Here is a 5,622-nt window from a genome sequence, read left to right as displayed (position 1 = left end):
AGAGGACCAGCAGAGGACCAGCAGAGACCGGGTCAGAGGACCAGCAGAGGACTGGGTCAGAGGACCAGCAGAGACCGGGTCAGAGGACCAGCAGAGGACCAGCAGAGACCAGGTCAGAGGACCAGCAGAGACCGGGTCAGAGGACCAGCAGAGACTGGGTCAGAGGACCAGCAGAGACCGGGTCAGAGGACCAGCAGAGGACCAGCAGAGACCGGGTCAGAGGACCAGCAGAGACTGGGTCAGAGGACCAGCAGAGACCGGGTCAGAGGACCAGCAGAGGACCAGCAGAGACCGGGTCAGAGGACCAGCAGAGACTGGGTCAGAGGACCAGCAGAGACCGGGTCAGAGGACCAGCAGAGGACCAGCAGAGGACCAGCAGAGACCGGGTCAGAGGCCGGAGAGGTCGGTGTGTTTACTGACAGTGAGTTAAATACGACGATCTCCATCGTGATCGTTGATATTTTAAATCAAACCGAGAAGTTTTCTGTAAGAATTCAACCTGAACAGACGTAAAGTTTGAACTGATCTTTAGTTTTACAGAAACATACTTGTCGAACATTTATTCCGGTGATGTGGAGAGTTATTTTGAATTTATTTCATTAAAACGTACGAACTTGTTGGTCGTCTGCTGTCGTCTTCGTGATGTGTTCAGGTGCAGTCGACCTCGTCTCGTTGGTTTGACCTGAAATGTTCACAAAGTTTTTGACGTTGGATAATCATGCAGACACATAGAACAATATGTCGTTTGTGTAACTGTGTCCTCTTTGTTTATAGTTTAAGGACTTAAATGAAGATCTGATCATATTTAAAGTGACATTTATGCAGGAAAACAGAAACTTCTGATGTTTTTAGAAGTTCTGCATAAAGATTCAACTTTGATGTGACAGAAGAGAAAACGTCTCTCGTTTCAAAGTGATCGTGTCAATAAATAAAGTCCGGCGGTGCAGAACAAAGTCTGTGAGCAGATTCGTTCTTAAACTTTGAGTTGATAATTGAAGAAAACAGTTTGATGCTGGAGCAGAAAAACAAACGAGGTGAAAGAAGCCGACTGTGTTCAGTGTGAATATAAATGTCAGCCGCTCGTGTGGTTGAAGTTTTGTTGAAGTTTTGTTGAAGTTTTGTTGTTAAAATGTTTTTCAGGCTCTAATTCGAGGACGAGATGATGAGACGATGATCCGTGTGGGGAAACTGGATCGCGCTGATGTCAGAACGTCGCGCTGTTTCTCTGCTTTAATTGAAAAATATGTTGAAAAAGTAATTTCAGATTTAGACTTTGCAAAGAAAAACAAGACGGTCATTAAAACTCCAGCGACTCCGAGTTTCTCTCAATTAAACTGCAATTACACCGACGGCTGCTCTCAATATTTTTAAAGCTCGGAAACAATATTATACTTTTATTTATGACGTTCTCGTGTGTGAAGTGCTGCAGCGCGTCAGACACGTGAGACAAGGTGAGACGTTAAAGCTTTAATCAGTGATAATCATCGAATCTGTCGTCAACATACAGAAGAAAATCATCTTCACCTCAAAAACAAATAAAGTATCTGTTCCTCTCCTGCACGAGTTACTTTAGTTTGATGCATCTGAGGTGAATTCTGGATTCTTGTTATTTCCCAGCATCAGCAGACTGATGTGGACCAATCAGAGCACATCACGCACGGCAGACGCAGCGAGACGAGACAAAGACGTAAAAGCTGTAAGAAGCCGTAAACAGACAGAGAGGGAGACTGGAATGTGGAGAAAAGGCGTGTTAGTGTCTCGTATCTGCAGAGAGTTTCTGATTTTCTCTCTTTGTTGCTGCTCGGGACGCTTTACCAACCCAACATGTGTCTATTTGACGTCCTGGGAATGAGACTCAACAATCAACTGCGGGTTTCAGTCTGAAACAGGAAGTACTAACAGCTGATTGGACAAAGTTTGAAAGGAGCTGCAGTTTATTTACTTCAGCTGTTCGATGAGCGGACTTTGATTTGTTGGTGAGCAGGGGATGAAACCTCTCCTGCCTCAGCTCCTCCATCTTGTTGCAGCCTGTCTCTCTCTCTCTCACACTCACACACACACACACACACACACTCACACACACACACTCACACACACACACTCACACACACACACACACACACACACACTCACACACACACACACACACACACACAGATTAAACGGTCTCGAGACACTAAGACGGCCTCTGGTTGAGACGGGCGGGGCTAAGCGCTGTCACATGTCAGCGGCGGGGGCAGCAGCCGATTGGCCGGTCCGGTGAGCGAGGGCAGCTTTACTGTTGTGTTTCCCCACATCAAACACCTTTTCAACCCGTTGCTTTGACAACCGTCAGCCAGCAGCTGATTGGAGCTGACTGCGGCAGGTTCAGACGGGGCCTCCAGCCGTCCTCACACCGGACCGCCGCGGTCTGAGAGGAAACGCAGCCAGAGAGGATTTAATGATGTGATTTAATCGGGTTTCATGTCAGACGGACATTTTTCTAAAAAACGCTGGAGAGGAAAATCCTCCACCTGAAGCTCTTTGATATTAAAACCACGTCAGGTGACGGTGTGTGATGTGTGTCTCGCACCACGTTAACCTGTCCTCTAAGCCCCGCCTCCTGTGGTTACTGTTGCTAGGCCTGTCAGTCATTCCAGTCGAGCATGACACACCGACGCCGGGTCCAGACTGAGCGGGTCACGGTGTCACGGTGTCACGTTAAAGTCAGGTATTCTTACACGATGGTCCTCCACCAATCATAGCTCACCATGTTCGTGATGTCATCAGGAAGGGACCAACTTCCTGGAACAAGAGTGTAAACAAACATGGCGTCTTAAACGGTTGCTGGTGTTCTGGACTGTTTATGTTCTTCAGCTTCTTTTCAAAGACTAAGAAACCTCCAGCCCCCTCTGTACTCACCTCGTTGGTACGGTCCTGGTTCCCCTCTTTAAAAGCCAGTTGGTTTCTCCCACTTCCTGTTTGCCAGTCAGCACCTTCTCCTGCAGGTAACAGAAGCTGAGATCATGTTACTGCCTTCAGCTCCAACACACGTGTGATTAAAGTTTGTTTGTCGCCTCGTTGATGATAAATAAAGTTTTACAGACTAAATCGTGTTTCAGAGACGCTTCAGAAAACAAACGTGTTTCATATCTTTGGAGATTTTAGTGTCACTTTGTGAAATATGTGGATTTCTGTTTGTATATTTACCACTAAATGTTTATTTTATTCTGATGTCTCATTTAGAATATCTGGTTCTGTCATCCGGGCTCATCTGTGACATGTTAAACACAGAGCTGAACGGTGGTCTCTGGCTTGACGGCCTCTAATTCTTTAATTGGTTGAAGAAGAATAAATCTCTGCTCAGATGATATAAAATATTCACACAGTTTTCTAACCTCGCTCTCCTTCATGAATAAGATGGAGTGAATTCTTTATACGTTTCTGTTCAGACGTGTGTTTGATGTTTCGTTCCTTCAGGATCACAAATCGTCTGACGGAACGACGGCGACCCGGTTGAGACTTCTGGAGGAAGAGAGACGCTTCAACCGTCTGAGCTGCCAGAACCTCCCGACAAAAAGGTATTTTAAGTGTTTTGTGTGTTTGTAGTGTAACACCTGTGCAGCCAGAGAGTATTTTTAGATCGTCCTCATCATCATCATCATCAGCAGCCGGGATGAGCTGGTTCTGCTGCTGAGAGCCGGCCACTCTTTGATTTCTCCTGATCAGTCGTCTTTCTGTCGTCTCCATCAGCGACCTGCCGCCGCGCTCACTGTCCCTGATTTGCACTTTGATTCGAGCACCACTGGGTCGAGCAAATTTCATCAAAGTTGTTTCCTGAATAAAAAATGAAGGTGTTTATTTCGCTCTGCGGAGCGGCGCTGACAGCTGACGAAGGCTCGGAGCCGTGCGAGGGAGAAATGTGACGACCGGCAACAAAACCAGCGCTGATCCGATCCACGAGGCCGGCGGCTTCACAGGAATCTGAGTTTGTAAAGAGGAAAAACTGAGAGACTTCTCTGAAATACAACATGTGATTGTTTCAGACTGAAGTCCTGCTGCACATTTATTACATTTAAAATCAATTATAGCAGGAAATCATTTTTATTAATGCTGAAAACTGAAGGCCACAAACTTTACAGCTTCCTGAGGGACTTTTATTTTGAAGAGAATTTAAATGATATGTGCCAGAGGAAGTTAATGTGTTTAAATGTCTCAGTTTAATAAAATGAAATAAAACATTATCAGACAGCTCAGATCTCCTGCTTTCTCTTCTTCTTCTGTGGTGATTTTCACTGTGATGAAAAAGGAAATGGAAAATATTTTTGCAACAAAATATAAATATGAATGAAAATAAAATAGTTACTGTAGAAGAAATGTGAATTATCAGACATGTTACTTAAATTACACTTTTCTTTGAAAACACGTCACTGAGATTTCTAGATTCCAGCTGTTACTGCAGACACAGTGTGACTCTGTAAGATATTCATTAAATCATTTAATCATTTAATCATTTAATTTCTCTACAGAACATTTATTTCTTTTATTACAAAAGTGCTACGAAATAGCGGCAGGATTTATGTGGATGGAGCGACTTTCTCTTTATATTGTCTCGTCTGTTTCTCTCCTTCAACTACCGATTATTTAATTCTATATTTCATTATTTTGTTGATTATTTAATAAATCATTTCATCTATAAAACACAACACTTGTTTTAAAAGCAGCTCACAGTTAAAGAGGCTCTGTGTTGTTCTGGAGAAGCGAAACAAAATAAAACTGAGCTGTGAATTTTTTTATTTAGTTTGGACATAAAGTCGATCAGCGGATGACGCTCCGTCTCTTCTGATTATAAATCCACGGGCTGCACCTTTAACGTGAGGGCGGTGCTTTCCTTCCTGTTTGGATCCAAACACTGGGCTGTGTTCTGGTTCCGTCCTCAGGTCAGATCCGTGTCAGTCCTGCAGCTTCCTGTCTGACAAGCAGCCATTATCTGATTGGACGCCGTGGATGTGTAATAATATTCCAGCGGGCCTCCGTCTCCTCGGGGGGGTCGGCGCTGGTGATACTGGTGCTGATGGTGGAGGAGAGGAGGGGGTCCATCCATCCATCCATCCTTCTTTCCATCCGTCCGTCCAAATCAGCATTAATCAAGACGGCTCGCTTCATTCCTCCTCGTATCAAATCAGACAAATGATTACCGGCATTCAGCCGACGAGGGGCCGACGAGGGGCCGAGCTGCGCCGCAATCAGCCCGCCGCTCGCTTCCTGGAGATCCCGCCGCAGAATCACAGTGTTTTTCTTCTCTTAACTAATCGTTTAATAAAAACGATGATGATTGACACGCGGGTAATAAAAGAGCTGTGTGTTTCCGTGGGAACAAACGCCTGGAATCTGCACAGCACAAACCTGAAGCCGCGAGTATTTAGATCCGCTCGTCCTCAAAATACTCATCATTCTCTTATTATTTCTCTGCGCTCTCAATCAGACGCTCATCCAGCCGAGATAATTTCATTTCACTGTGGTGTAAATACTGCAGACTGCCCCGCAGAACACCACCGAAGAAGAGAGGAGGGCGAGGGGTTGATCATCAGGGTTCAGGTTTAACATCTCTGACCCGGTCCGACTCCGGCAGCATGTCAGCAC

At 45.3% G+C, this 5,622-nt stretch overlaps 1 long non-coding RNA gene across 1 annotated transcript; it reads left to right on the top strand.

Annotated features, from left to right (window-relative positions):
• Positions 1 to 2,808: 2,808 nt before the first annotated feature.
• Positions 2,809 to 4,237, top strand: LOC115597425 (uncharacterized). The gene is made up of 3 exons (XR_003987103.1): positions 2,809 to 2,987; positions 3,460 to 3,560; positions 3,733 to 4,237. It is a non-coding gene; the product is annotated as an uncharacterized LOC115597425 (long non-coding RNA).
• The last annotated feature ends 1,385 nt before the right edge of the window (positions 4,238 to 5,622 follow it).

Source organism: Sparus aurata, chromosome 16, assembly GCF_900880675.1.
Source record: "Sparus aurata chromosome 16, fSpaAur1.1, whole genome shotgun sequence".
NCBI lineage: Eukaryota > Metazoa > Chordata > Actinopteri > Spariformes > Sparidae > Sparus > Sparus aurata.
The sequence above is the reverse complement of the archived record's forward strand: the minus strand, read 5'-3'. Positions and strand labels throughout refer to the sequence as shown.